The sequence below is a fragment of the Euleptes europaea genome, chromosome 6 (genome assembly GCF_029931775.1).
Source record: "Euleptes europaea isolate rEulEur1 chromosome 6, rEulEur1.hap1, whole genome shotgun sequence".
NCBI lineage: Eukaryota > Metazoa > Chordata > Lepidosauria > Squamata > Sphaerodactylidae > Euleptes > Euleptes europaea.
Window position 1 is genome coordinate 43559365 of NC_079317.1, and position 9444 is coordinate 43568808.

Genomic DNA, 9444 nt, shown 5'->3' on the forward strand with positions numbered 1-9444 from the left:
CCCTTCCAACTCTGCCATGTGGTCTGCCATGACTGTTGCTTCCTTCACACACATTTTCTACTGATATGGCATCAAATGAGAAGGAAATGTAACCACATCAGATTGTGTGTGTGCAAAGAGAATGGGAGTTCTGGTTGTGCAAGATGCTCTGTACCCATTTGCTAAGACTGAGGAAGGGCTGTGGCTCAGTGGTACAGCATCTGCTTGGCATGCAGAAGGTCCCAGGTTCAATCTCTGGCATCTCCAGTTAAAGGGAGTAGGCAAATAGGTGATGTGAAAGACCTCTGCCTGAGACCCTGGAGAGCAGCTGCTGGTCTGAGCAGACAGTACTGACTTTGATGGACCAAGGGTCTGATTTGGTGTAAGGCAGCTTCGTGTGTTCATGTGATTAACAAATTCAAATTCCCTAACAAGCTGAATAGCCCCCCCACACACACAAACACAATTTCATTTCTTTAGTTATATTGGGTTGCATATAAGCAATTAAGTCATTAGGAATACAGTGATACAAACAGGCTGTGATGCTTGAATAGGCTTCTTGTAATTTGTATGCAGCTCTGTTAAAGGATCAGGATTACACAAGTATTGAAACATATTGGATTGTAGACTTGTGTAATTCTAGCAGTCTGCTCATTTTAGTAGTTGTGTTTAGTGGGAATGCCCTGACCTCAATTATTATGTATTGTGGGTAACACCAAGAGGCCAGAGGCTCAGTTAACGGATAACTCCTTTATTAAGAGTAACACACTGTAACTGTAACTGCATTGAACTGAAATTCCAGCTCCCCGCCTGGCTTATATCCTGTCAGAATGCCCACCTTCTTTCTCCCCCCCACTCTTGTGATTGGGCGGCTCAACGGCGGGCCAACAGGCTCTTACTTAGTGTTCCATTCTGTCCCACATAATACAACAACATATTCAACCAATACATAACACCCCTTCCCCCCAGGATCAAGACTATCCGATCAACACACGTAGTCCTCAAGGTAGCTAGGGCGAATTCGAACTCTCCCCGAGCGACGGACCTCTGGGCTGGGGCTTTGAGGCCTCTCAATCAGCATCGTAGCCTCTGGCTGCTCAGTCGGGCATCGCCCCGGACTGAGGCTTCGTTCCCCCAGTCTATGCTCCTCTTCACGGAAGATGGGATTTCCCCAAACCTCGGCTTGGGCATGCTCCGCCCCACACTCTCTCTCTCTCTCGCTGCCAGGACACCATTGGAGACAAGCCGGTCTGGAAGCTGGCACCGAAGCTGGTCGATGTGGCCCCTGAGTACTCGGCCCTCCGGGGTCACTACCCGGTAGGACACAGGGCCGGTCACATCCCGTACGGTTGCAGGAACCCAGGCCGGGCCTGGGCCATATTTCCAGGCGTAAATGGCGTCCCCCATAGCTACCACTCTGGGGGCAGTTGTGTCGACCCTCGCAGGGTGATGCTCTGTTGTAAGGTCTGGGTGGATGCGATCGAGGAGCGACTTCAGTCGGTGCCCCATCAGCAACTCTGTGGGGCTCCTTCCCATGGCGGTGCATGGTGTGATGCGCTGGAACAGCAGGTAGTCTGCCGGCCTCGTATCCCAGTCCCCGTGGATTATGCGTCCCAACGCTTCTTTGGTAGATCTCACCATCTGTTCCGCTTGTCCATTGGTGGCCGGGTGGAACGGGGCTGAGGTGATGTGACGGATCAGGTTAGCTGCAGGAACTCCCGGAATTCCGCGGAGGTGAATTGTGCTCCATTATCGGAAATGAGCGTGTCTGGCAGCCCATGAGTGGTAAAGACCCGCCGCAGAAACTTTACGACGACTCGTGACGTCATGGAGTGTACTGTCAACACCTCTAACCATTTAGAGTATGAGTCCACGGCAATTAAAAAACCTTGCCCTGGAATTGACCGGCAAAGTCAATGTGGACTCGCGACCATGGCGTATGCGTGGACTCCCAGTGGTGTACTGGCGCCTGGGACATTTCCGGCCATGATTCTTTACACAGGTTGCAGTGGCGGACCCACTCCTCAATAGCAGCATCTATCCCGGGCCACCAAACATAGCTGCGTGACAGAGCTTTCATACCGACAATGCCCGGGTGGCACATATGTAGAGCCTCCATCACTTTGTGACGTAGTTTGGCGGGGACAACAACACGGTTACCCCAGAGCAGGCAGCCTTTATGTACAGACAGTTCATGCTGCCTTGAAGCATAAGGGGTAAACTCAGCTGGCGGCCGCTCCGCAGGCCACCCCCTCCACACCCAGTTGAGGACCCGTGCGATAGTGCGATCCCTGGAGGACTGCGCAGCTATGTCGGAGGCATGCAGTGGCAGTTCCGGGAGGGCCTCAAGCAGTAATGCGTCATGGGCTGGAGCCGGGTCGAGGTCATCGGTGGTGACAGGTAGATGGCTGAGGCCATCGGCATGGCCAATAGAACAGCCTGGGTGGTGGACAAGGTCGAACGAATATGCATTCAGGAACATCAACCATCGCAGTACCAGCGGAGAAAGGATTTGCAGCATCTGACGGTGGGGAGCAAACAGGCCAAGCAATGGTTTGTGGTCAGTGATGATCATGAAGTGTCGGCCATATACAAAATCATGAAACTTTTTTACTGCCGCCATGATGGCCAATGCCTCTTTATCAATCTGTGCATAATTTCTCTCAGCCTGAGACAACGTGCGTGAATAGAACACTATCGGGGCGTCCCTGCCCGATGGTAAGCAGTGGCTGAGGACTGCCCCGATGCCATACGGGGAAGCATCTCACGTCAGTAGAACAGGTAAATGTTCGTTGAAATGGACAAGGAGGCTGGATGACGAGAGCAGGTGTTTGGCGGCAACGAACGCGTGCTGCTGTGCCCCAGGACCACGGGGTCGCTTTGTCCAGGAGTTGGTGGAGCAGCTCAGCTACCGAAGCCTTGAGTGGCAGGAAGGCATGATAGAAATTAAGGAGGCCAAGAAATGCTTGAAGTTTGGGTTTGGAGGTGGGGGCTGGGGTGGCATGGATGGCTCGTACCTTGGCAGGGGTTGGGTGAATGCCGTCGGCGTCAACGAGGTAGCTGAGGAAATCGACTTGAGGGATGCCCAGCTGACACTTCTCCCGTTTAACTGTAAGGCCAGCAGACCTAAACCGGGCCAGGACCTGCCGAACTTGGCAGAGCAGCTCCGACTCCGACGCAGCAGCTATTAACACGTCATCAAAATACGGCACCACCCCTGGCTGACCTTTCAGGAGATCTTCCATTAAATTTTGGAAAATTCCCGGGGCTGTGCAAACCCCGAATTGCAGACGAGTGACACGGAACGTGCCCTGGTGTGTCACGATAGTTTGCACCTCAGCCGACTCGCTGTCAACTGGCAGTTGTTGGTACGCCTGTGCCAGGTCGAGTTTTGCGAAGACTGCTGCCTGCGAGAGACGCCAGCAGATGGCTCATGACTGGAACTGGGTAAGAGTGCTGTTGCAGAGCCCGGTTGATAGTGCATTTATAATCGGCACAGATTCGGACCTCCCCGTTTGGTTTGAGGGGTGTTACTAGAGGTGTTTCCCACCTCACGTTGGGAACTGGCTCTAGAACCCCTTGCTGGACGAGGCAGTCAATCTCGGCATCAATTTTGTCCTTGAGGGCGAACGGAACCCGGCGGGCCTTGAGTTGGATTGGCGCTGCCCCAGGGTCGAGTTGGAGGTGGATTGGAGGCCCTTGGTAACGACCCAGCGGCACATTCCAAACATCTTCAAACTCGCACCATACACTCTCGACGTTGGACGGGGTGACGTGGTGAATGCCGGTTAGTTGGATTCCCAATGCTTGGAACCATTCTAGGCCCAACAGGCTGATGCGCGCGCCCATGACCACCAGGAGACGAAGTGTTTCCTTGTGTTGCAAGTGTCGGACCCGGACTTGTGTGATTCCCTTGATTGGCACCCGCTTCTGTTGGTAGTCGGTGAATATTATGCCGCTTTTCTGAAGCTTTGGGGCCTTGCCTGGCACGAAGAGGTGCTGGAATGTGTCTTCGGACACCATTGAGAGCGTTGACCCAGAGTAGACCTCCATTTCACATGGGGACCCATTAATGTTGATGGTAATACGGACCTTGCTTACGGAGTGTAGTTCCGTTGCAGTTTGACCCAGGGAATAGGACTGTGGCGGGGTCAACCGGTGGGTAGCAGAGATAGTGGTTCCCGCAACAATCGAGTGAGCTGGGTGTGTGTCAGTATCGCACCTCCCAGCTGTGTTAGGGTTGCCACCTCCACTTCGCCTGGCGGAATGGCAAACCAGAGCGATGTGGCCGATCTTTCCACAACCCCTGCATTTGGCATCTCTAAATCGACGGGACTGACGGTCAGGGGGGTCACCACAGCTTGCGCACTGTTGGCCGGTGGTGACTCATGGTTTTGTTCCCTTGTTGGCCCTTCGAGCGTCTTCCATGCCCATTCTGTGGGAGTCTTCTTCCCCCTCGATATCACTGTCATTTTCGTAGTGAACCTGCGTTGTGTCTCTGGTGGACCTCGTGCCGTACGTCGCTCCCTTGAGGTCCAATGCACTGGAAACCTTGGCAGCTGCTTCGGCTTGCGTTGCGTCTTCCAAAGCCTCTTCAAAAGTCACAGATTTCTTGGACAGAAGATGGCGGTGGACCTTCTTGTCACTAAGGCCGATAACCAGCTGGTCACGGAGCCTACCTTTCACATCGGGGAACGCGCAGTACTTCATGGCCTGCCTTAAAACGGCGATGTACTCGGTGACCGTTTCTCCCGGCGCTTGGCGTCGTTCCTGGAATTCGGCGTGTCTCGCCAGTTGAGACGGTTTAGGCGCGAAGTGTTCATCCAGGGCCATTATAATGTCATCGTAAGTGGCCACGTCGATATCAACTGGCGTTAACAATCCCTGAGCTAACTCGAATGTGTCTTGGCCACAAAGGCTTAGGAATGCCACTTTCTTTTTTTCCCCACTGATGTGAGGTCGTTCGTGACCATATGGTACCTCATCCTCATAGCATATGAGGCCCATTTCTCGGGAGTGGCTGGATTAAACGGCTCCATATTACCCTGGGCCTGGCTAGCCATTATCGTGGCTCTGTCTGTACCTTAGTGTTTCGTTCAGTTCTTCCCACGCTGGTGGCCTACCAGCATCGGTATCCCACCTTCGTTGCCACTATTATGTATCATCGGTAACACCAAGAGGCCAGAGGCTCAGTTAACAGATAACTCCTTTATTAACAGTAACACACTGTAACTGTAACTGTAACTGCATTGAACTGAGAATTCAGGCTCCCCGCCTGGCTTATATACTGTCAGAATACCCGCCTTCTTTCTCCCCCCCACTCTTGTGATTGGGCGGCTCAACGGCAGGCCGACAGGCTCTTACTTAGTGTTCCATTCTGTCCCACATAATAAAACAACATATTCAACCAATACATAACATCAATGGTCCAGGGTGGCCTGATCTCGTCAGATCTCAGAAGCTTAAGCAAGGTTGGCCCTGGTTAGTACTTGAATGGGAGACCACAAAGGAAATTTAGGGTTACTACACATAGGCAGGCAATGTCAAACCATCATTGTTTATCTCTTGTCTTGAAAACCCTATGGGATCACCATAAGTCACCTGTGACATGACAGAACTTTCCCTACTGGGAAAAGTTACTCTGTGTTTATTGGTGCAAATGCTGTGGTAATGTAATCTAATTTATTTGAATATTTTGTTGATAAACAAATTAACCAACTGCTCTGGCTCAGATCCTTTTTACATAGTCCTTTGGATAGGCTTGGAATCTGTGCTGTTTTCATATTATATTCAAGATAGAAAGGAAGCCTGCCAATGTTGCATATTTGTACTTGGAGATTCATCTGTTGCATTTGACTAAAATCAGTAGGGGAGGCTAAAAAGGGTGGAGAGAATCTTTGAGAGCCAAGATGAAATGAAGAACATATGTAGATGAAATAAATTGGTCACAGACAGTGTTTTTTATTATTATATCAATACAAAATATTTCTAGATGAATGGATAGACTATCTCATAAAAGAAATCTGGGTATTTACCAAAACTGATGATAGATAGGAAGCATAATTTCTCCCAGGTACTTCCCTGAAGCATCTCGCCAAAAGGTTGCTTCAAACACATCTTTTCACCAAGTATTGCAGTGCAAAGTCAAGTGGACAGTGCTCTGATTCAGAAGAGTAACCACCCACAATCTAGAAGTTTAGGGAGAGAAAATGAGGCAATCCCTGTTATGATGTCTACTAGTTTATATGAAGGGCAGAAAATGTAACTAAATGGTAAGCAGAATGTGGCAGGTACAGGAAAGATCTGGCCACTGTGGTGCATGTCCTGGTTACATCTAGATTAGATTACTGCAATGCACTCTACAAATGGCTGACCTTGATAAGTGTTCAGATTTTTGAATTTGTGTAGGAAACAATGCTGCCACCAGGACTTTGACTGGAGTGGATGATAGGGAACATATCATTCCAGTCTTGGCTCATCTACCCTGGCTCCCAATTTGTTTCCACATGCAATTCAAGGTGCTGGTGCTGACCTTTAAAGCCCTTTATTGTTTGGGAACAACATACCTGAAGGGCCACATACTTCTTCATGAATTTACCTTAGCAATGACTAAAGTAATGTTCAGATGGTGTGCTTTGGGTTCCCCTGTCTTCTAAAATTAGGCAGTTGGTATCCCGGGAGAGTTAACAAAACTCTGGAACTGTTTCCCCAGGGAGATTTGTCTGTCCCCTTCTGTTGCCATTTTCCACCTGCAGGTGAAGACTTCTTTGTTTTGCTTGGAATTCCCTCAGTAATTCCTCTTTCCTGCCTGGTTTTAATTGTTGTTTTTACTTTTTTCTGTTTTTAGCTCTGGGTTTAATTGTTTTAATGATGTGTTGGGGCGTTAGTTGGTTTTGATAGTTTTAAAATGGGATTTTATTGTGTATGCTTATATCCTACTCTTTATCCCAGCCAAGGCCAGGCTCAGAGCGGCTAACATCCCTTAAAAACATCATACATTAGTAAACAACATAATATACAAAAATAATTTCAATTTCAATTTCAAGCCAATATTCTCTGACGCTAAAATCCAGTTTAAGCTCTTTCATTGGCACACAGGTCCTCAACCAGTCCAGGGAAGAGCAGTCATAGTCCCCAGTTAAATCAGGTCAGGTGAGGTGGAAGGAAGAGAAAGGGAGGCCAAAATAATGGAAACCATTACTGCCCTCAACCATAGACCTGGAAGAACATCTCAGTCTTATGGGCCCTGTGGAACTGCCCCAGATCCCACAGGGCCCTGGTGTTCGACCTGGCCGGGGCCGGGGCCGAAAAAGCCCTGGCCCTGGTTGAGGACAGCTGGACACTTCTCGGGCCGGAGACAACCAGCAGGTTGTTATTTGCAAAGTGCAAATTCTTTGAGGGGCATACCGGGGAGATGGTCCCGAAGATGCAATGGTCCCAGACCATTTAGGACTTTAAAGGTTACTACCAGCACCTTGAATCTGATCTGGTACTCTGCGGGAACCAGTGCAGTGGCCGGATAACTGGCTGGATATGAGCTCTCAGCAGGATCCCAGTAAGGACCCTTGCTGCTGCTTTCTCGACCAGCTGGAGTTTCTGGATCAGTGCCAAGGGCAGCCCCACATAGAGCGAGTTACAATAATCTAACCTAGATGTCATGGTCACAGGAATCACTGTGGCTAGGTCAGGGCAGGAAAAATAGGACACCAGCTGTTTAGCCTTGTTAATTTGTTTTAATTTGTTAGCCACTTTGGTGGCCTTTGTATAATAAAATGGAAATAAATAAATAAAATCCTTGGTGTCGTTTCTGGTGGAAAGATCTCAGGCAGCTCGAATGAGAGAAAGGACATTCTCTGTATGAGTCCTGCAGAGCTGCTCCTGTCAGTCCAAAGAGACGATACTAAGCCTGAGGGACCTATGGTCTGACACATTATGAACCAGCTTCATATGTAATTGTGGTCAAGGATAATTGTAGGGCTACAATAATGTTTAAAGAGCATGGGTAGGTCAAAACGTCAGTAGCAGAAAGTTCCTCTTAATGAGGATCTTTCTGGTCCTGCTGCTCCTAGAATGAATGTTGTGAAGTGCCCTTTGAAGACTATTCAAGCTTCCTGATGTTTCAGTCCTTTGCCTTGATGCTAAGGCTCTTAAGCAGAAAGCTAATTAGGGATATATATATTTTTTACAACAAGGAGTGAAGAAATACATATATTCAATTTGGAAGGCTTTTGTTAAGATCAAGGGAAAATATAAAGATGGGATGAATACTATATCTCTAGGAGAGAGAATGAATTTCTGTTGTATTAATTTTATAGTTGGCTGGCAAGACCAACGAAACTGGCTTCCAAGATTGAATTACAGTAAGAAGGCAGATGAGCACCGAAACACAAACAACCACCATAGATGATGTATACGATAAGTTAATTGTTGATGTGTATGAAAATCTGAGAAAAGAAAATATGCAAAGATAAAGGTAACATATAGCCCAGTTCCTTGACATAGCTAAGTTGGAGCTTTTGAATTTAAGTTTGGTAAGGATATTTATTAAACTGAAGTACAGCTAAATGCAGATGCTTAACTTAGAAACAGTCTTTGGCATGGATACAAAAGAGTTGCTCCTTAGAAATTGGTTGGTGGGTTCACTATGGAGTAAAATTTTGTTGGTGGAATTTTGCTGCCCTTTATATTGGATACATGAAGTCAAATGAGAAAGTGGTAAGTGGAAGATAAATTAAACTGACATGGTAAAAACAATTGTTTTTCCCCCTGAGAATTCAGAAAAAATCCTCATAATCAGCACAATATGCAAAATGTTTGCTACAGCATCAAAGATTACAACAGTTAATGGACACATTGCTGTAGAAAACAGTGAGCTTCAGAAGTGAGCTGTGGCTCACAAAAGCTCATACCCTGCCCGAAATTTTGTTAGTCGTTAAGGTGCTACTGGTCTCCTACTCTTTTCTACTGCTAGTGACAGATTAACACGGCGACCCATCATGGATACATTGCTGTCTTTGAAGTGATATTTTTCAGTTTGGGGATATAAAGCTGGATCTACACATCACTGAATGCTGCATTATTGTAATCATTTAACTCCAAGATTTTCCTGTCCACACTGGGGAATTCAGGTACTGAATGTTTATGATAGCACAATAGCCACAAATATGTGGATCCATCTTGGAACTAGTGGGGGAAAATGGCCATTGCTGTTCAAACTTTCATGAAAATAGTTGCACAACAAAAGGTAGTACAGTAGGTGCTATGGAACACAGGCAGGATGCTGCTGCAGTTGTCTGGTTTGCGGGCTTCCTAGAGGCACCTGGTTGGCCACTGTGTGAACCGACTGCTGGATCCAGCATGGCTTTTCTTCTGTTCTTCTGTTCTTAATAACAGTTCTACAACTTAAATTATCTGCATGTTTCAAAGTATATCACACCTGGTTCTGAACATGCATTAAGTAAATTT

At 47.8% G+C, this 9444-nt stretch overlaps 1 pseudogene; it reads right to left on the reverse strand.

The window, feature by feature from the left end:
* Positions 1-1053: 1053 nt before the first annotated feature.
* LOC130479462 (uncharacterized protein K02A2.6-like) lies at positions 1054-4298 on the reverse strand (annotated as a pseudogene).
* Positions 4299-9444: the final 5146 nt, after the last annotated feature.